The following is a 23,239-nucleotide window of genomic DNA, read 5'->3' as shown; positions in this document are numbered from 1 at the left end:
GTTTGATAAGTGAGATGACGATGTATAAATTAGATATAAATGATCCGTCACATTCCTTCCTAGAAATGTGCCTGTTCCAGCTGAATTTAGTTTTTTATTTCTGAATGATGAAAGAATCTCAAAGGATCGAAATATGACTAATTACTAGCTCTGTAGCTTGCAAGATAACGCCCTTACCTGAGTTATGAATTTTTCCAGTACCGTTGAAATATAAGTAGAGTACCTAGTAGCGGCACCCAGTGTCACAGTATGTCATACCTATTTGATGTACCTAGGTAATTCTCATCCAAACAAGAGAAGAATAAATATTTACCTTCATTAACACCAAGTAGACGAAAGTTCCACTGTGAACTTAGTTGGCCAATAAAAATGCAAACAATGAAGCAATTATTTTTATTTCCTGACTCCAAATGGTAAGAATTATGGTAAGAACTCTAAGGCATAGTAAAAACTGTATTTATCATTCCTCAATAAATACAAGGTTGACTGTTTGCATGGAAATGATAGTACATTAGTTGGCGGCTTATCTATTATTCTAAACTTTAGATTAAGTTGATGAAGGTAGCAGGTTGTTGTCAGCAAGAGCTGTTGATATGAGTATGTAGTTTAGAATGGTCTGCCAGAGGAGCATCATTAGTAGGGGTCTCTGGATACTATGCCACCTCTTATCAAGAATGTTTATGCTAATTTTGTTGCTATGTGGTGATGGGAGAGATAATTTCAAGATTATTTTGGTAAAAGTCGGACAAATATGAGGATGCCAAGTTTATAAGAAAATCTCACATACCAAAGTGAACATTGTTTCATGCCTCTGCAATTTTCAGCTTCGGGCTAGGTTCTCGCAAGAAGGTCAGCACAACGCGCTGATCAAACTTTTGTGGAATTTCTTGTTAATTTTAGAATGTGTGCCAAAGTCACAGTAAGTATTCCACAAAAATTGCAAATCTAAAAAATCTAGAAAAATAACAAGTACCTCTCAGCCTCCGCGCAATTCGCACCCCTGCTAATAAATGTTGGAGAATAGAGAACACTTTACCCTCAAAACATTACTCGCACTGATTTTAAACTAATATGTAATTATATGTGTACGATGGTGGATCTGAGCTGTACTTACTTACCAAACTTTGTTGAGCGAAGTTGTTACTTAGGGGAAATTCATTAACTGCTGCCAAGGATTCACAAACTCTGACCTTGATAAATATTTCCGACATATACTTGAGATACAGTCAGATGTTTGGAATTCTGGACATTCAGTTATTGTTCACATACAAAAGAAATTGACTAACAAATACAACCGTTTTATATTTACATAACTGCTCAACAGAACATACCGACAGTTGTGATTAGTTTCTCGACAGCACTCTGACAGCGGTAGGATAGCTAAAGGATCCCTACCCTGCGGCAAAAATGGAGTTGATTGAAATTTTGATTCACATGGTGCTAATGCTGTCAAGACTCAAGACAAAATTACACTCCACGCACAGTCAAAGAGTATTTTGATAAGTAAGATTATCCATTAAGGAAGTTGCACAAATCACAAATCAAACCGAAGGACACGGACAAACCAAGGAGCCAGCCATAGCCAGCACAGAAACTCGGCAATTCAGTTTCTCTCACTGCAAAAGGTGGAACCATCCAAAGTACCATCAATGTTAAGTTGAAGGGGTGAATTACTTATTTAAAGAGTGCTAAGTCATTTTGGGACTTTTTTGAAGAGATTTAAAGGAAAAAATTGGAAAATGCTCAACTATAAAATGAACGTAAACAATCCGCCATTGTATCAAAGCTGACGCACAAATGAAACAAGCGCTAAACACAAGGGTAAAAAGTACATACGTAAATTGATTTGTTTTATAAGGAAAATGGTGAAAAAGTTAGGAAATTCATATTGGAAATTGAAGCTTTAAGATATAAAGAACTTCAGATAATTAATACAGTTTATTTAGAAACGGAGTTAAAGAAGGCAAAGTTAAGGAAACTCAGAAGGAACAGGGTATTTTGTAGGAAAGGGTTGGTTCGTTGGTAGGTTTAGAATTGAATCGACGTACACATTATGAGTGGTTACGTGATAACGGCTGAGGTCAGGTCGCCACTCAATTTTTTACTTGTTTTTATGTGTTTTTGCAGCTGAAAATGAGCTGGAAGCAGCTCGAAACGTCTTACCTTTTAGTGTTTCAATAATTTTTAGCCTTGTTTACTCGTATTTTAATTAATTCTCCTTCTTTATTTATTTCCACCTTAATTATTTAATCTGGAAATATTGAACCACATAAATTCTACTGAGAAACTAATTCTTGAATTCTTCGGAACGTTTCATCCCACAAAAATCTGAAAAAGAAGTATTCTCCCGCCGAAAATCTGCTGAAAATAGCCAAAATTTCAGTTTTGGTTCCTAGTTTTAAATGCCCATGGATTTTCCCGCAATGGCGCTCACAAAGCTACTCACGCTCTTCCGCCGATGTTAGCGATCTGGACTAATCAATAATTCTGTGATTCGCAGAAGCATCGGTGAAGCCTGATGGATTCTCGGAGTTTCACATCTGTCCATAATGGCCTTGTCTCCACGGCATAAAGACAATTTTAGAGTCCCTTTATACCCAGAGTTAAGACAACTCGATTATCAGCTGACTGGCAGCCGGCCTTGGCTGGCCATGGAGGCCGAAACGAGTGCACCCAAACGAACGATATTGAAGGATAAGGATTAGGAATCCTGCGATGTCTGTCACACAAAAACAACAACATCATCAAATTGATCAATTAAAAAGAAAATGAGATTGGTTTGTGAATAATTTCTGAATCTATTTTCATTTTAGACCGATGGAAATAACAATTTACTCTTGATAAACCACAATTAGGTAATATTTTCATTATTCTTGTTCACATTCGAGGTACCGCCATCTTGGTGCACTCGTTTCGGCCTCCACGAGCGAGAACCAATCAGAATTGGATTTTTTTTTAGGCCACTTTCAGCCCAACCAAAAGTCAGTTGTCTTAACTCTGGGTATAAAGGGACTCTAGTCTCCACGGCGCAACTGTTGAAGGAAGTTAGCGCAACTGTTGCGTATTTGTTCCGCGTTTGTTGCACCAACCGAGGTTCCCTGTCTCGACACACGGCTAAGTGTTCCCGGAACATTTAAGCGGGAATATTTGAACGACTCAATTACTTTTGAGGTTAATCAGTATCAACTTTTGTAAACGAAGCACTTGTAGAATTGATTGTCCATGTCGAGTTTTCTTATATTGTCATAATGAGTGATGCTCGGTTGAGTGCGGCATATTTTGCCTTTTTGACGAGTGCTGCAGCTGCATCCCTTTATTTTTTAAAGTGTAAAAGGGTGCCACCAAGGTGGTGGGTAAGACCATGGGCAGATTCCCGTCGAGGTACACTGGCCATGGCTCACAACGAGATGCGAAATGAGGATGTAGAAAGCTTCACCCGAGCTTCTAATGATCTTACAATAGGTAGATATAAGCATTGAAAGTGTAGGAGTGCTAATCCAGTAAAGCACCGCACCTTCACTCCATGGTGTCGTAAAGATTGTATGTCTGCCATTATTGTAGTGAAACAAATAACTAATCGGGAATACTTATGGGAATCGCTCCTTCAAAATATGATCAAAATAAGCGGATATTGATAGGTCAACAATGTATCGCTGAAGCAGAAGCGTCTAAATCCTCTTGAGGCAACGGACGGTGACAATCTTAACAAACTGATGACGCTTCACAAATTTTAAATTTCCACATTCCCAGAGACACGCGCTGAAATCCTGTTTCTCACCCCTCTTTCCGACTGCTCTCCGAGTCCATGAGCAAGACAGGAAGAAAATAGGCAAGCGACCTACCACTGTTTGCCTACCTATGTGTGTTTTTCTTAAACTTGATTTTCAAAGGTGACTCATGTAAAGAGCAACTGAAAAATAAGATTTCAGAACCTGCCATTGCATTTCACTAACCTAAGACACCAACCCAACCTTACCATTGATATTCTTTCGCTTACACTGTATATTATTCTCCCATCGAGATTCGATATGAACTCAATTCAAAGATGCTTTTGAATTTAATTATTCGGGTAGATTGGAATAAAGAGCTTTCAGTCTACCTGTAAAGCGCATTTACTAACATTCACTGCTGTCACAAGATATTTTTGTACAGGCAGAGCCACTTTCCACAGTTGATGGATCTCTAACGCCAAGGCTCAACTATGACAAGTGATTCAACGACCAAAAATTGTTACACGCCTCAATAAAAACCGTATTCTTATCTCAAATTGCAAATCTTGGATAACAGAGCACTCACCAAAAAATCTCCTTCCTTCTACCTCAGTATGAGAAGAGTGACGATACTTTGGAGCAATAACTTTGAACTAGTTTCAATAAATGATGGCCTCAGAATTTGAGTCATCATTTACAAGAGATTGGATCAAAGAAATAAGTCAGCAGGTCACGGTTGTGGCTGGTCTCACACTTCCAGTAGGACAACCAGGAAATAGATACATGGATAACACACAAATTCAAGAGCTACACAGCTCTGATTGGATCAGATTCTAGATTTAATCGGTAGATTGAAATGAAAATATTCGGTGCACTACTTAAAGGGAAGCAGGGTGCCTTATCTTGAAATCTTAGGCAAATCGTGTGGATACAGTAAAAAAGTTCTCCGCAGATGATGAACTGGTAGTAAGGCTATTACTCAATTGTAGCCTGTAAAGCTCTTTGCTTGCTTTGCTTCTGTAGTCATAAAATGTTGATTAGAGTTGCAAGAATTATCTGAAAAAGCAGTAATAAGCCTGGATTCCATCTAGTTACTAGTATATCTAGTATATCCTGTAGTATGCTGTATATACTAGTATATCCCGATTCTTTATTAGTTTCACTACAATAATGGCAGACATTCAATCTTTACGACAGCAAGGAGTGAAGGTGCGGTGCTTTACTGGATTAGCACTCCTACACTTTCAATGCCTATATCTACCTATTGTAAGATCATTAGAAGCTCAATCAATAACATGATGAATTTCTGCGCCTGCCATAATTATTTTTAACATCACTAAAAAATACCTATGGCAACTTTTCTGAACTTAGAATATAAGCTCGAGCATGATTTGGAGGGTTGTTGTGATTAGGTATTCATTCAATTTTAAAGATGAACGTAAAATGATTAAACATCTACTGTCATTTTTCCAACTGTTGCTCAGAAAGTCAGTAAAGGCTTTTCTAGTGAAGATGAAGCCTCCGCTTACATATTGTGGAAAAATTGAACATACACAGGATAAAAGAGTAATACCTAATAATTTATTGGATCAATTCATAGTGGAAAAATGAAGTATAGCTTGTGAAAATGGCGCCAACATGAAATTCAAGTTCAATCGAAAATATGCGCATAAACAGCGCCAAATCGGAAAGTTTGATTTCCCGCGAAGGCGAAAGTCGGGTTACAGCGCCCGCATAAACCCGACGGAGGAAACTTGCATTACAAACTCGGTTTCGTGAAACCCCGGTTTCGAGCCTCGCATAAACGTAGCTATTATTGGCTAGATTGGATGTTAGCGATCTGGACCTGCGAATAAAGTTAGGGCCCAGAAATGTAGAGTACCTATATTGAGAGAGTATGGCCACTGGGTCCCATGGAGAGGCTTAGGACCCAAAAATGGCGGTGCTTTGTTTTGGTTTTTAAGGATGGGAGGGGGGTCATTGCCAACTTTTGACGGTTATCGCCAACCGCACTTGCTGCCAACCTTACTACATCCAAGATCATTTTTCTCAAAAATTGCACACGATTAGCCTTAAAAATATGTAAAAAAGTCGCAATAGTGCATGTGGGTAAAGTTCTCGTTACGATAAGCAAAGACAACTACATTTCGAATCATTTTGCATTACATTAACTTTATGGCGTCCGCCATTTTTGGGTCCTAAGGGCTCCATTCAGCCTAAGATGGCTGAGCCAATCAGAGGTGGTAACTCCAGTGGCCATACTCTCTCTTAATATAGGTACTCTACAGAAATGCAGCCAACCTATGAATTTCAATTATCCAGAACGATTTACTAATACTATTGTTACGAACCGTCGTTTATTAAGCACGTGTTTGACTCAGTTTTTGCATAAATTTACTCAATTTTGCGGAAGAACGCTCATTTATGTACATTCTTGGCCATCTTGGTTAGAATTGGAACCTGCAGACTGGCAGTGAAATTTTGTGCGTTAGAAGTTGGTTAGAAGGGTGGCTGCACTTTTGGGCCCTAAGCCCTCCATGAAGCGATCTGTCCATACTCTCGCTATACAGGTACTCTATTTGACGTTCTTCTTCTTCGTCACGAAACATGCGAGAGTGTCCTTTCTATAGGCGTAGCCTCACTATTCTATGGTGTGTGTTGGTGTTAGCAGGGACCAGTTCTATAGGACCCTGGACTCCCGTAAGAGTCAATGTAAAAATTCGTGAGCAGGTACTAGTGCTGCTATCGCGCGTAGGATCCTCGCAACTCACTGCTGTTATCAGTTGTTGGACTTCATTAAAATCCGTAGGATCGCGTATAACTGCGAAAAATCGAATTTTTCGACATACTATTACATGCGGCGGCCCCTTCCTTGTCGAAAGGGGTCGAAAAACGCCAAAAATATACTTATTTTTCAAGAATTCAGCCGCCTTATGTGTTATTTTTCAATCTCGGCTTAACCTCACTTTTGGAGCGGGCGATGGATGAGTCGAGGTTCGGGGGGAAGGATCCTCTGAGTTGACTAGGATCCTACGCGAGAATGCGCTGCAATCACCCGCTCTAAACCCGCTCACAACAGAACGGCGTCCTATAGAACTCGTCCCTGGTGTTAGGTGTTACTGGTGATTTTTATCTCTACGACTGAAACCAAGAACTTATAATTTTTATTGTGTATGATTAAGAAGTCAAAAAATTCCGGTTGTTAACCGCACAATCGTAAGTATCCATTCTTCTTCCCTAGCCTATTCTTTGCTCAGTGAAGAGGCAGCCGTCTCACCCGAGCTGTGCAACTTTGAAGCTGTGCGATGGGTTGGATGTTTATTACTAACATAATCGGCTCGTATTGACAAATCGTCTTTGAACGATTACATGAAAATCATTCCCCCTGCTACGTTTCTGTTCTCATCCACACTCTTCTTCATCACTGTTATTATCTGCATCGATGTATACCTTGGTTCCTCCTAATATCCGTCGTTTTGAAGCTCCTGACGAAGTAGGTTATGTCATCTTTGTTTTTCCCTTCTTTTGCCGTGTAATAGCTGCATGACCCACTTCCTTTCGACAAGAACTCCTGGCTTCTCCTTAAGTTCGTACAATTTCATTGCTTCGACGATTCGCATTCAAACTTTGAGCCCAGTCTTCTACTTCTCTTCCTACCGTACTTTTACTTCTCAATTTAGTATATCTTTCTTTTTTGGCTGTTAATGCAAGGTCCACAACCACCTATCTTATCAGTGGCCATCTCCATCATCCCAGTGTACAGTGATTAATGAAGATGAACTGCCCAATTATTTCCTCTATGCCAAAAGTATCTCTTCCACTGATGCTGGTTGATCATCAGAGGGTAATGGGTAAATTGTTGATAACTCCCCGCGCAACTGGAATTTCTAAGTAATGTCTGACTATCACTTGGATGAATTCACGATAACGGGAATAGTAGTGCCGCCAGTTTCATTTTCAAGTATTCTCAAGGCACAAATAGATTTTGGGATAAATTAATTGAAAAGAATATAATTACCCTTAGAGATTGTCTAATTGGTACACTTGCATAAGGTTTATGCCAAAAATTTTAAGATCTTATCATTACTAAGAATTTTAGATCAAGGTGTGTAACCGACAGAGAAAAAATTTCCTGATGGTTATGTACGTAATCCCAAGACATTTCACGATCCCTAAGTCTCCGTGAAGATGATTCCTCATATATTATTGCATGAATCAATGCAAGGTCACAACTTTAAAAGACTTTCAACAACAGTTGTTACATGTCTTCGAAAATGCTAACAACTAAACTGGTGACATTTCTATTCTTGTTATCGTGAAATCACCCTGATATAAGCTGGTTTTTTTGGATTAAGTAAAGCATCAATGTAGACCAATGGCGTCATATTTTCAGGAAGATTACTCCACCAAGGGAATCTGTCAGAGATAATTATCTAGTAATGAAATCTTACTTGGCGGCAGTTCTTTTCTCAGTATATATTTAAGTAATACGTCGGCAATAACGCCAAGTGTTACTGCGTGATAAGGATCTCAATTTTGGGATGTCATCAGGTGCAGGTGCTGGATTGGTGAATACTGAACTGCCAGGCGGTAATGAGCTTGTTCAGTAATTCGTAATTCTTGCATTTTTGGAAACTAGAGAGTGCACATAGTTCACAGGAATTTTCCCCCATTTTTTGAGCAATATTAACCCACGAAATACGAGTCCAAAAGTCTGTATTTTGGGCTCCCATTTAAACGCGCGCCGCTTGGGCCATCTCAAAATGGCGCCCATTCTATCCGTCCGGCGGTGGCCACACTTCTGACGTAGCGTGCCAGCGAGGTACCCCTGCGTGCCTCTGCTGCGTGTGCGTTGTATAAACAAACGAAGATTGATGACACGAAGGATCCAAACAACTCAAAATCTCTTAATTTTAATTAATTTAAATCCATTTTTGACTTCAACCAAGCATTTAGCAATAATATTCATCGTAATTTACAACCTGAAGCCACGGCGTATCGGCTCATTTTAAGGTGCATTCTGAAAATCAGTTTTACAAGTCCAATGTCCAAACCCAGACTTTCTTCTTTTACTATTTTTTGACCATTCTCTTTTCATTTTCGCCTCAAATCAAATGTTTTGCAGTTTCTTTGTCTTAAGTATGTGGTCCTGAATTCATTCAAGAGTTAGAGGTTCACCATTTATTTAGTATTATAGCCTTTTGACCTCTCAAGCTTCACCAATATGATCTCATGTAGTTTGAAGTTTCTTTGGCCGAAACCAAGTGATTACACATCTGATGTGTGTCTTATGGCTCCTCAAATTCGCAGTTTAGAACTAAATCAGAGACTGCAGTTACTTAATCCAGTTCTGCTCTCTTGTTCAATGTTTGTCATAAGTGTTTGTTTGTGTCTGTTCTTTGTAAGTGACCACTGTAGTGCATACACACAGTTATGCTATCGGTACAAGTATTATTTCTTGTTTTTTACAGTCAGGACTTTCTCTTAAGCGCAATAATTTACCAAAGAAATTCACCTAGTTGCGTAAATAATTTGGTGTGTAGATATTCTGTTAATATCTCCTTGCGGTGATGCAAAGTTTCTGAGATCTGTCAAAAGTGGGTTTTGCATTTAGACGGTCTCTCTTGTATGACAAAATTACTGCTCTGGCAGCTTCAAATTTATACTTTGATCTCTGATTCATCACTTAATGACACTCGTGCGGTGTCATTTATCTTTAATCAGTTCAAAGCTATTTCGACAATGAATCATCAAAGGTCCGATTTAAGAAGGAATTTTCTGGTGTGTGCTGCGGCTGAACCGACATCACAACTCTCGAAAGCGTCAACCAAGACATGACCATTCGTCTGGAAGTGGAAATATTTTCCAACTCATCAGCAGGCCAATTATTGAAGGCTTAGAGCAACCCGACAAGACATCAAATTCAGATATATTACGTGGATAAGATAGGGTTATGTCTTATCATGTCGGGCTGACATAGTTTCAATAATTGGGTCGCTGGTAGATTAACAGGTAAGATTTGTAAAGTCACTTAGGTATCACAAGTTACATTCGCATCTGTTGCGGAACAGTTTTTGTAAGTATGCTTTACCTTTGTGGAGATTAATTGATAACAAAGCGAGCATATCAATGTCATAGCCTAACTAGAGAACCTCTTACGTTGATTTACAAGGTTTCAGACTTTCTGTTTCTCTTCGATTATTAAATCATGCAACGAAATGTTACAAATGTCATCCCCAGATAACCTTAACCATGTTCCTGACTTATTCTTATGGGAGGATGTAATTCCATGTCTTTTCAAAATCCTTCCATCTGTCTGTACCTGAGAAATTCAATGAACCAGCCGACTTTGGGACTTTTAATAAGAATCGTCAGCAACTTTACCAGTGAAATTATCATTAGGTGTTTTTGAACAAAGGGATTTTATTAAAATTTTTGTTGGACAGGTTTGACTCACCCTGAATACTTAAAAAGAGAGAACAAAAATATTTTCTTCACTCTAGAAACACATGAAACTGACCAAGCCGTAGGTAGGTAGTAGTTTTGATCACTTCATTCCATGAAATATAATGAGCCTTGTTGCTGCAGGAAACACAGCATACTAGCAGGAATCCTCAAATAAAGGAGTGGGTGCAAAATCGTCAAAAATTCCCCCTCATGGATGTTGACCAATTTTCAGCATGTCATTCCTCACTATGGGATACGCCTTTTCCCAAAATTTCAAGGCCTGAAATGAATTTCTTTCCGCGTGGCAGCGTTGCCAAGTTGAAAACCGTCGAGTTCCATATCTTTTGAACGAAAAGAGATATTGAGGTGCGGTTTGCGTTAAAATTCTCCAAAAATTGCGTTCTTTTGAAATATGTACTCAGTTTGATCGTTTAGGTGATTTCAGATTGCAATGATGCTATTTTTCACACTTTCTTAAGGGTAAAGTTTTTTTCAACCCTAGTATATCGTCAAACGCCGGATTCTCGATTCGAAAAAAGAAATGTTCATTGTATTATTCGTACTTTTCCATTTCTTTTGATATATTATAGCTCCCAGGGAAACGATTGGTAAGGGAGATATGAGCAATTTAAGTTTACGCTTCGCGCGCGCCGACTGGAATCCGGGCGCCGCTCGCCGCTCTGAGTCGTCTGTACACTCCCTTCCTTGAGCTTCAAGAGGTCATTCCTATGTATTTTTTTGCGTACTTTCCATTTCTGGCCTTTGAAAAGGGCTCCGATAAATTTTTAGGGGCCTTGCGGATCATTGTTGCCATTTTTGGCTCGTATTTCGGGTTCTTCCCTATTTTACTCACAATTCTACTGAAAAACTTAATTTAAACGGAAAACTGTGTGCTTAGATCAGGGAAAGAACGTTAATAAAAAATAAATTTCATGTATAAATTTCTCCTTCGTTGCCAAATTTTCGCGAAAAATCGTACCAAAGAGCCAAATATTTGAAAAATTGGATAAATCCCCACGCCATGGTTTATGAAAGTGGGGCATGGCTTTCATATTGACGTACTACTTACGTAACAGATCTTACCTATTTATACAACATATTAAAAGAGCATAGTTGTATTTGGATTCCCACGATCTGAAAATTGTCCGGGATGTCACCTTTAGCGGCCTTTTCTTATGTGTAAGGTAGATCTTTTGAATGTTTTTCGACCTTTAGTCGTCCTCCATAGGAGTGTATCGTTTGTATTTTTGCTGTAATTTTCATTTTTGGCAGTATAAATTGCTTGTGATGAACTTTAAGGGACCTTACGATCCATTTTTGCCATTTCGGCCAATTTTTAGGGTTTTTTTTTTTCAATTTTACACGCGTCAGACCTTATTCAACCTGTAACCGTGTACAACCTACACTCAGATTTTTGGAAATAACGTAATAAAGTACATCATTGTAACGTTCTTTGTAACTTTTTCTTACGAGACCATACGTCATAGAACGTAGAAGGTTTTAGGTAATGAATAATGACTTTCATGCAGAATTGAAGAGCTTTCCGGAAAAAGGGCACATGCCGAAAAAACGCGTTCTGAGAAAAACGCATTTGAAGTTTTCACTCTTACATGACGTACGTCGGAACTGGGGCACTCATATCAACTTTCATACACCCTAGAATGAATAACGACCACTGGTAAAACTGACACTTCTTTCAGTGTTGTGGGAAGAATTTTTTAAAATTTTCCGTTATGTGCCCTTTTCCCGGTAATGGACCGGTGGTCATAGGTTTTGGCTTTTGAAGCTGAATTTTCGAGACTTTAAATAGTTTCTAAACAAGAGTAAATAATTCCGATTGATTAATAAATAATAATTTCAATCGAGAACGCGCGGGTGGATCATCTTCGATCATTATTGATGAAAAAGACTGCGAAACACGCGAAAAAATCGAAAAATTCAATCTCACACTGAGACCATTAAAAATTAAATCAATAATAATTACAAAAAATCACGTGTGACTGGTGCAACGCGTAGACAATCCCTACAATCCCTGCAACCCGATGCTATTGCATTGATTAGCAGAATCAGCGCGATGCATCTGTAGTGAGGGATCCTTATCAGTATCCATCACCTCCCTGCCTGCCTGCGCGCTATCTCCTCAACGTCGCGGCGACCGTACCCAGAAGCAAATAGATGAAATACGTTTGTGACCCTTGACGTATTGTTAGCCTTACAAAACGTGGTCTCGAAGCTCCAAAAATTGATAAATTAAGCTGAAACTCGGAACATTGGTTTATTCGGATGTGAGAAATCCATTTCAGAGACAATTTTCGGATCGTGGGAATCCAAATACAACTATGCTCTTTTAATATGTTGTATAAATAGGTAAGATCTGTTACGTAAGTACGTCAATATGAAAGCCATGCCCCACTTTCATAAACCATGGCGTGGGGATTTATCCAATTTTTCAAATATTTGGCTCTTTGGTACGATTTTTCGCGAAAATTTGGCAACGAAGGAGAAATTTATACATGAAATTTTATTTTTTATTAACGTTCTTTCCCTGATCTAAGCACACAGTTTTCCGTTTAAATTAAGTTTTTCAGTAGAATTGTAAGTAAAATAGGGAAGAACCCCGAAATACGAGCCAAAAATGGCAACAATGGTCCGCAAGGCCCCTAAAAATTTATCGGAGCCCTTTTCAAAGGCCAGAAATGGAAAGTACGCAAAAAAATACATAGGAATGACCTCTTGAAGCTCAAGGAAGGGAGTGTACAGACGACTCAGAGCGGCGAGCGGCGCCCGGATTCCAGTCGGCGCGCGCGAAGCGTAAACTTAAATTGCTCATATCTCCCTTACCAATCGTTTCCCTGGGAGCTATAATATATCAAAAGAAATGGAAAAGTACGAATAATACAATGAACATTTCTTTTTTCGAATCGAGAATCCGGCGTTTGACGATATACTAGGGTTGAAAACAACTTTACCCTTAAGAAAGTGTGAAAAATAGCATCATTGCAATCTGAAATCACCTAAACGATCAAACTGAGTACATATTTCAAAAGAACGCAATTTTTGGAGAATTTTAACGCAAACCGCACCTCAATATCTCTTTTCGTTCAAAAGATATGGAACTCGACGGTTTTCAACTTGGCAACGCTGCCACGCGGAAAGAAATTCATTTCAGGCCTTGAAATTTTGGGAAAAGGCGTATCCCATAGTGAGGAATGACATGCTGAAAATTGGTCAACATCCATGAGGGGGGAATTATTGTCGATTTTGCACCCACCCCTTTTCTATCTTGTACAATATCTGTTGATACTTAAGTATTTGATGATATATCTATGAAGTACAAAAATTCTGAAAAGACACTGGGAATACCAGCAGAGTCATCTCAAAATTTTGTCTCAGGAACAAAACTAAAAGTTGTGGAAGTTTCCTAAGAATGCTCTCAAGAAAAAGAGCTTGATGCAAAAACGGCTTTTTTCGCCCCCCCTCTGGAAGTTCTTCATACTTTGTCTATTGATTACTCATACTTGAGTGCTTCTTTTCCCAAATTTTCAGACCCCCAACAAATTTTGGGGGGGAGCTAAGGGGGCGGAAGTCAAAACCTGTGAACCTCGATATCTCTTGAAGAAAGAAAGATATCGAGGTCCGGTTTGGACGAAAAATCGTCTAAAATTGCATACTTTAAGATTCTAAAGGTCGAAATCCCGATATTACATTTTTAAGTCAACATATGTGCTTTTTCCAGTTTTTAGGTCTAGAAAATTTCTTTTAAACGAAAAATTTACAAAGATCTCAATTTTTTATTTGAACCAAAGCCAGTTTTTTTAAATTGTTCGTCTTTTTCCGCATCCAACGAGTGGTCCATTAAGCCGGAGAACCAAACGGTTCCGGAGTTATGATCGATTGAAGTTTCCGCTCAACGCGCGCCAACCGATTTTCGCGCGCAAAAAAGTCGGATTTGACTGTTATTAGATCAGATTGAATGTTCAAACTGAGCAAAATGCTTTATTAGGGACTCTTGAGGGTCGCTGAGTTCAGAAATTACAGATACTTCCAAATAATTTACGTTTTTAAATTACAGCTCCGCAGTGGTCCTGTCCGAAGCTGCAATTTTAAAAAACCGGCGCTCCGCTTCGCTCCGCGCCGGTTTTTGGGGGGGGGGCTTTGCCCCTCCAGGACGCGCGCGTTTTTTAGTTTGATTGTCCGACCTCAATTGTTCTGTCTTTTAAGTGACTCGCGCGTCCACCGCGGGAAGAGTGTATTTTCCGAAGGGAGGGGCGGGGGCGGGGAGCCATCAATCTTTGGAGGTTGGACTTACGTTTACACTGTTGGAGGCATTGATTATTCGAATAAGGACTTCACGTCGCCAGATTGCAACAACAATCCTCATGTAATGTCTGATATGAAAAAATGTCAACAAACGCTGTGGCAAGCTTGAATGACGATGGATGAATCTCCATAACCCACTGTGCGACAACATTGCCGTCTTGTCCACTAATTCTCAGTCTGTAACCCACTATGCGGCAATATAGCCATCATTTCATCAGTTCGTGACCCATTGTACGACAACATGCCGTCTTATCCACCACTTTTCAGTTCGTGACCCACTGTGCGACAACATTGCCGTCTTGTCCACCAATTTTCAGGTCGTGACCCACTCTGCGGCTTCCCTCCTTTTGCCGCACACCCCCGGCTAAAACTTTCAAAGCTCGCCATTTTCAAACGGCTCGACCGATTTGGCTCAAATTTAATACCAGCCCAGAACTAAGTCATGGACCAAGAGAATAAATAAGGACCCCCAACTCCGGTTAGCGCTGACATCAGCGCTCCCTGGCAGAGGGTGTAGTGAACTAAACCGATGATTGGGTCTTCCTGTTTATATTTCCATGCACCACCTATTTAGGCTTATCACTCAGTAGTGCTCATAGAAGTTTCTAGATCCTCGTATCCTCGTGGTCGCCCTGCAGTTTTGAAGAGTTTAGTGTGAAAAGTTTCCCATTTTCATTTCAATCTTCGTCAGTCTTCGTGTACATAATCTGGTATTAATGTGAAGTGTTATTTCTAACCGTTTTACTCAGCAGCAACTGCTGTTGAGAAAGCCAAAGGAAGTGTGTATGTAGTGTGCAGCAGGAATCAGGATTGTACTTTTAGCCGAAGGCGCCTCTCTGTTAAGTGAAATCTTTTTAGTGAGAAATAGTGTTGTACTGATAAAAATCAACTGAGTGTCACAAAATCAAAGATACTTGACTTCAAGCATTACCTTTAATTTGATTATTAGCAAGTCTCTTTGATTCTGCGTCAGAAGTTGACTGAATCATCTTTGCTCGTGTTTTGATAAGATACTTCAAATCAAAGTCTTTCGCATTGACCTCTGCCGAAGGTATGTATCTATACAATTTCATTAGTTTGCGAAAGTAAAATGTATTAAAGTATCTACACAAATAAATAAATCATAGATAAACAAAGAACATTGCATGGAATAACATACTATAGGGGTACGATCGTGGACCGCTGCGGCGTTAGTTCACCGCACCCTCTGCCAGGTTCGCTGCGAGCGCGCGTTAACGGTTTTTAACACAGGGTAGCATAGGGAGTTGGGAGTCCTTATTTATTCTATTGGTCCATGACTAAGTAAGATCTTCCTTCTGTAAAAATTTCGGGGAGAAACCTTTTAATTTGCGCGAGTTATCGCGCCCACAAAAGTGAACCTCCCCCCACTTCTCGCCCCCACCATTCGAAATGTAATACTTCGATCTCCATTTTTTTTTCGCAGAATGGTAGTCCTGTTCCTCTTCTTTACATCGCAAAAGTTTCACGCGGAAATTTTTTAAAATGAGGGAAATATAGCCAAGCAAAAATCGGAAAAACCACGATGAGTCGGAAATACATACATAAATAAACAGATATATAAATAAATATATTTATAAATATACATATAAACATGAATTCAAACGGCATTCATATTCGTAATCTACGATCCATGATCGATGCTCATTACATGGTCTTTGGTCCAGATCTGACATCAGGGGAGAACGCAATAGTGTATTACCTTCGGAAAATACACAAAAACGTGAATTTTTTGGAAGTATCGGTATTTTCTGAACTCATCGACCCTCAAGAGTCCCTAATAAAGCATGTTGCTCAGTTTGAACATTCAATCTGATCTAATAACAGTCAAATCCGACTTTTTTGCGCGCGAAAATCGGTCGGCGCGCGTTGAGCGGAAACTTCAATCGATCATAACTCCGGAACCGTTTGGTTCCCCAGCTTAATGGACCACTCGTTGGATGCGGAAAAAGACGAACAATTTAAAAAAACTGGTTTTGGTTCAAATAAAAAATTGAGATCTTTGTAAATTTTTCGTTTAAAAGAAATTTTCTAGACCTAAAAACTGGAAAAAAGCACATATGTTCACTTAAAAATGTGATATCGGGATTTCAACCTTTAGAATCTTAAAGAATGCAATTTTAGACGATTTTTCGTCCAAACCGGACCTCGATATCTTTCTTTGCTCAAGAGATATCGAGGTTCACAGGTTTTGACTTCAACCCCCCCCCCCCCCCCCCCCCAAAAGTTTTTGGGAGTCTGAAAATTTGGGAAAAGAAGCGCTCAAGTATGAGTAATCAATAGACAAAGTATGAAGAACTTCCAGAGGGGGGGCGAAAAAAGCCGTTTTTGCATCAAGCTCTTTATGTATTATTAATGGATGAAGTGTAGCCTGCTACATATCATGTCGTATTCCTCTTCAAATATGCATGCAGGTGAGTAGATTTTGAAATTTTAAGCGTACAATTTGCTTATGAAAGAAGCAAGCACTAACATGATTTCCACTTACCATTACCACTTCCTGATAAATTTTCAAAAGTTGATGCTTTCGAGAGTTGTGATGTCGGTTCAGCCGCAGCACACACCAGAAAATTCCTTCTTAAATCGGACCTTTGATGATTCATTGTCGAAATAGCTTTGAACTGATTAAAGATAAATGACACCGCACGAGTGTCATTAAGTGATGAATCAGAGATCAAAGTATAAAGAGGTTGTTCCAAAAACGCCGATTTTGGCCCCCCCTTGGATTTGGCCCAAACTTTGCTCAGATGTTGTACTAAGTGTCCCCGATGCTTCGGCAAAATTTCAGCCCCCTCGGATAATTAGGGGGGAGGGGGCAGGGGGGCAAAGTTGCAATTTTTTTAAAACTTTAAAAATCGATATCTCGCGAACGGTTTGAGTGTAAGTGTTGCGGTTTGCGCTAAAAAACGTTAAAAAATATTCTCTACAAAAATATTAATGCTGTTTGCACGGTTGCGTAATTTATCGCGGTCATAAATCGATTTTTTCGATTTTGACGTTTCGACTTTTTTTTAGTTTTTCGCCTCTCCTCTCTTTGGAATCGTTGCTACGTGAATGAAAACCTGTTGAGGTGATTCTCCATGAAATTCTGCATCTACTTCACTTTGTTTGACCTTGGGGAAACGATTCGTTCGTGAGTTACAGCGATTTTTCTGCGCGTTACCGGTTACGCGCGGGCGGCATATCGGCGGCGCTCCATCCCGCGCGGGCAAGGCAGAGGTTGTTTCACCGCTATAGAGCCTCATATTCATGCTGTAGGCTGTAATTATCGATATTTTCTCCTCCCACACCCTTCTCCTCCAATAAATAATTTTTTTATACTTCGTTATACAGGGTATGCCAGACCACCCGTAACAGGTCTTTTTCTCGGTTGGTTTAGGTAGTACGAAGTGGGGGACTGCGGGGTTGAACAGGGAATTGACCCCAAGGAATCAGAATTTCACGGCCTCGAAACCCCCCATGCCCCCCTTGGGAGGTAAAGATGGGTTCACGATCCCAAAAGTCGGGAGACATTGTGCCTCCCCCTTTTACCCCCCGAGGGTGGCTAGGGGGGTTTCGGGGCCGTGAAATTCTGATTCCTTGGGGTCAATTCCCTGTTCAACCCCGCAGTCCCCCACTTCGTACTACCTAAACCAACCGAGAAAAAGACCTGTTACGGGTGGTCTGGCATACCCTGTATAACGAAGTATAAAAAAATTATTTATTGGAGGGGAAGGGTGTGGGAGGAGAAAATATCGATAATTACAGCCTACAGCATGAATATGAGGCTCTATAGCGGTGAAACAACCTCTGCCTTGCCCGCGCGGGATGGAGCGCCGCCGATATGCCGCCCGCGCGTAACCGGTAACGCGCAGAAAAATCGCTGTAACTCACGAACGAATCGTTTCCCCAAGGTCAAACAAAGTGAAGTAGATGCAGAATTTCATGGAGAATCACCTCAACAGGTTTTCATTCACGTAGCAACGATTCCAAAGAGAGGAGAGGCGAAAAACTAAAAAAAAGTCGAAACGTCAAAATCGAAAAAATCGATTTATGACCGCGATAAATTACGCAACCGTGCAAACAGCATTAATATTTTTGTAGAGAATATTTTTTAACGTTTTTTAGCGCAAACCGCAACACTTACACTCAAACCGTTCGCGAGATATCGATTTTTAAAGTTTTAAAAAAATTGCAACTTTGCCCCCCTGCCCCCTCCCCCCTAATTATCCGAGGGGGCTGAAATTTTGCCGAAGCATCGGGGACACTTAGTACAACATCTGAGCAAAGTTTGAGCCAAATCCAGGGGGGGGCCAAAATCGGCGTTTTTGGAACAACCTCTTTGAAGCTGCCAGAGCAGTAATTTTGTCATACAAGAGAGACCGTCTAAATGCAAAACCCACTTTTGACAGATCTCAGAAACTTTGCATCACCGCAAGGAGATATTAACAGAATATCTACACACCAAATTATTTACGCAACTAGGTGAATTTCTTTGGTAAATTATTGCGCTTAAGAGAAAGTCCTGACTGTAAAAAACAAGAAATAATACTTGTACCGATAGCATAACTGTGTGTATGCACTACAGTGGTCACTTACAAAGAACAGACACAAACAAACACTTATGACAAACATTGAACAAGAGAGCAGAACTGGATTAAGTAACTGCAGTCTCTGATTTAGTTCTAAACTGCGAATTTGAGGAGCCATAAGACACACATCAGATGTGTAATCACTTGGTTTCGGCCAAAGAAACTTCAAACTACATGAGATCATATTGGTGAAGCTTGAGAGGTCAAAAGGCTATAATACTAAATAAATGGTGAACCTCTAACTCTTGAATGAATTCAGGACCACATACTTAAGACAAAGAAACTGCAAAACATTTGATTTGAGGCGAAAATGAAAAGAGAATGGTCAAAAAATAGTAAAAGAAGAAAGTCTGGGTTTGGACATTGGACTTGTAAAACTGATTTTCAGAATGCACCTTAAAATGAGCCGATACGCCGTGGCTTCAGGTTGTAAATTACGATGAATATTATTACCAAACTAGCTGCTCCGGGCGCCCTCCACAGCTAGCAATGGTGGTGCAGTAGCTTATTTGGAATCGGAGCAATTAGTTGAATCTATTTAATAATGATGATGATTCTGCGGCAGAAGATCAAGAAATTTAACTGCCTCTCTGCATTACAGGGTGGAGACTGCCATTCTACCGAAAAATGTTATAAAAAGCTCGCATTATTAGTTTTTCTTTTTTTTGTGTGTTATTTTTTAATTTTTTTTTATTCTTATTTTTTGATAATTTTCTAATGACTATGAGGCTTTTGGGATTTATAAAAGATCGAAGCACCTCTTTGTGCACGATGTTTTTTGTACGGTTGCCTTTGGGAAGAATTTGGACTTCAAAATTTTTGTACGATGTAGCTCGTGAGAGTGCAACGTACATGTTGACCATGGCCAAAAACTGTTTGGGGTAAATAAATGCCGACTCGCTTCAGTGTTTGACCCTTAGCTTTGATGATGGTCATGCAGAACACAATGCGAATTGGAAATTGTCGCCTCTTAAAAGTGAAAGGGAGAGAGGAGTCTGCAGGTGACAAATCAATTCTTGGCAGTGAAATTCTTTCACCGGCCTTCTCGCCGGAAATGACCTGCAAATCAAGACAATTTTCATAACGTTTCCAGACGATCAATCGGGTACCATTCGATAAACCTTTAGAAACGTTGAGGTTTCTTAAAAGCATGACAAAAACCCCCTCCAAAAGTGTGAGTTTAAGCGGTGGTAAGCCACTAAGATTAAGACTGTCCAAGAATTCGAGGGGAAAATTGAGAGCCTCTCCCTCTTCCTCTACAATGAGCCTGTTAACACTGAAGTACGTTTTAGAGACACCTAAAAGAACTTCAACAACCTTGTCGTTAATTTCATTGCAATGCTTATTTTTAGGGGCCAGAATTGCGCAGTTTGTGAAATCTACGTTCGAGCATGAGGAAGCTACCTTTTCCATAAAGGAGGGGTGGCGATTTGGGCCATTTCCGGCCCCACCTAATCCGGGACTTTTTTTGCTGTGATTCGTTACGTATAAGTGTCAAGAGAAAGCATGCCAAGTTTCAGGCCGATCGGCCCAATATTCGGGGGGCAGGGGCCCCCGAATTTTTAAGCGCAAAATCGGTTTTAATTTTGTAGCGCCGTCAATTTCGCTCGTATACAGATGAAAATTGGGTGTCAGGGGTAAAATTTTGCGTTCTTTCCATTTCCGCCGTCACAATTGACACTGGGGCAAAATTAAGGGGGATTTTGGGGGGTTTTTCGCGTTTTTTACCAATTTTCTGCGGTTTTCATGCTTTAAGTCAGAGATTTTGAGCCAAACGACCACAGATTTGATTTCTACGCAAAAAATTACATAGGAACATAATGACCAACTAACACTCAACAGCGGATTTCTCTAGGAAAAACTGACCCATAAGTATGTGTTCACTCAGAAATTTTGAAAATAGCCATGTTTCGGGTACAGCCCAAGCTTGTAGCACTACCATATTCACATATGATACGCTCTAGGTCGACCCTGTTGATATTATCGGGAACTTGAAATGCTACCCGCTTGGGCGGAGGGTCGAATTCTCCTCAGAAACGAATAAAAAAGGCGATAAAATTACGTTTCACGTGAATTGTTGCGAGCGGAATGTTATTATATCGGCAACTTTCACCTCCAACTTATGTAATTTTTTGCGTGCTTTCCATTTCTGCCATGAAAATTGGCATCAAAGCAATTTTAAACGGGTTTTTGGGGTTTTTTATCATTTTTTAATCATTTTTTTCCGGTCTTTTGCGGTTTTCATGTTTGAAACCTCACCAAATGAGCCAAACGACCACAAATTTTAATTTTCCTCAAAATACGTTTACTATCACATCCATAAAATACGTCACGGATGAATCGTATAGCAGAAGAAATGTTGTGTAAAATCCTTATCTCTCATTCTGAATCCTCGTCAGACCATAAGTAAGCAGCATCCTCTAGGCAGTCTCCATAAGAGGATGACAATCTTCGGGGCTCTTTTTCTTGATGTCGGTAAAAACCAAGAAACCACAGAACTGATATGCCACATGAGGTTTCAAACACGAAAACCGCAAAAGACCGGAAAAAAACTGGTAAAAAATGATTAAAAAATGATAAAAAAACCCCAAAAACCGTTTAAAATTGCTTTGATGCCAATTTTCATGGCAGAAATGGAAAGCACGCAAAAAATTACATAAGTTGGAGGTGAAAGTTGCCGATATAATAACATTCCGCTCGCAACAATTCACGTGAAACGTAATTTTATCGCCTTTTTTATTCGTTTCTGAGGAGAATTCGACCCTCCGCCCAAGCGGGTAGCATTTCAAGTTCTCGATAATATCAACAGGGTCGACCTAGAGCGTATCATATGTGAATATGGTAGTGCTACAAGCTTGGGCTGTACCCGAAACATGGCTATTTTCAAAATTTCTGAGTGAACACATACTTATGGGTCAGTTTTTCCTAGAGAAATCCGCTGTTGAGTGTTAGTTGGTCATTATGTTCCTATGTAATTTTTTGCGTAGAAATCAAATCTGTGGTCGTTTGGCTCAAAATCTCTGACTTAAAGCATGAAAACCGCAGAAAATTGGTAAAAAACGCGAAAAAACGCGAAAAACCCCCCAAAACCCCCTTAATTTTGCCCCAGTGTCAATTTTGACGGCGGAAATGGAAAGAACGCAAAATTTTACCCCTGACACCCAATTTTCATCTGTATACGAGCGAAATTGACGGCGCTACAAAATTAATACCGATTTTGCGCTTAAAAATTCGGGGGGCCCCTACCCCCCGAATATTGGGCCGATCGGCCTGAAACTTGGCATGCTTTCTCTTGACACTTATACGTAACGAATCACAGCAAAAAAAGTCCCGGATTAGGTGGGGCCGGAAATGGCCCAAATCGCCACCCCTCCTTTCAGTAATAATATCAGTTTCAGTAATACTGCTTGTCGGTCAATCAATGAATTCCGGCATGGCCTTTTTTAGCAGAAAGGTAAACACCATCACCTATTTCGAGTTAAAATTTTGCAAACTCCGCTTCGTCTTGCAAAGTTCTCATATTTTGAGTAAGTTTTCTGATTTTGAAAAGAGGTCAAAGTGGTGAGAATTTGATTGCGTTTTGCACCAATGTTTGGCGAGAAGCATGCGGAACAACGGGTAAAACCTGTCTAAAATCACCACCCTAGACGACAATTTTTCCTCGAAAAGGGATATCATTACCCATTCTCTAAGAAGTCGGTCGATGCATGCCAGAGCATGCGTGATAACCATGAGAGCTTCACCCCAAAAAATGATCGTTGTTTTCCGAATAGTCTCAGCCTCTCTTGAGCTAACCGTCAGACTTGACACAGAATTCTCATTCAGAACCGAAGGAATTTTGAATTTGCCATGAACCGGCCGACCGTTAGGGAGCAACGATGCGGCGATACCTGTCCAAGCAACGGAGATGACGTCTAAGTTTTCCTTTGTACAATACGCAGTAAGACATTCTTAAACGAAAGTTTTTCCCGATCCTCCTGGACCATCAATGAAAATCGCATTACACGTGTAAGATGGATTTTGGATGAGACTAATTATTTCAGAAATAATTTGATGTTGCTCTGGGTTAGCAGCAGAAATCATGGAATCATAGTTTTAGGGGGAGGAGAATCAGGCTCCGACCCTTGAAGATTCTGGTTAATTGGAAGCAATTCCGGAAGATCAAATGATGAT

At 40.0% G+C, this 23,239-nt stretch overlaps 1 protein-coding gene across 12 annotated transcripts in view; it reads left to right on the top strand.

Annotated features, from left to right (window-relative positions):
* The first annotated feature begins 6,309 nt into the window (after window positions 1-6,309).
* The window catches only part of LOC109041386 (mitochondrial protein C2orf69 homolog), a 74,808-nt gene continuing 57,878 nt past the window's right edge, over window positions 6,310-23,239 (top strand). For 2 of the 12 annotated variants that reach the window (XM_072306354.1, XM_072306348.1), the window contains exons 1-3: window positions 6,310-6,371; window positions 6,824-6,926; window positions 10,157-10,240. The gene's annotated coding sequence lies outside the window, so the exon portion shown is untranslated. Of the gene's footprint in view, window positions 6,372-6,823; window positions 6,927-6,956; window positions 7,204-10,156; window positions 10,245-22,474; window positions 22,521-23,239 lie in introns of those variants that run through there. The other 10 variants (XM_072306353.1, XM_072306347.1, XM_072306352.1 and 7 more) reach the window with 6 other exon arrangements.

This window comes from Bemisia tabaci, chromosome 1 (genome assembly GCF_918797505.1).
Source record: "Bemisia tabaci chromosome 1, PGI_BMITA_v3".
NCBI classification, from domain to species: Eukaryota; Metazoa; Arthropoda; class Insecta; order Hemiptera; family Aleyrodidae; genus Bemisia; species Bemisia tabaci.
The sequence above is the reverse complement of the archived record's forward strand: the minus strand, read 5'-3'. Positions and strand labels throughout refer to the sequence as shown.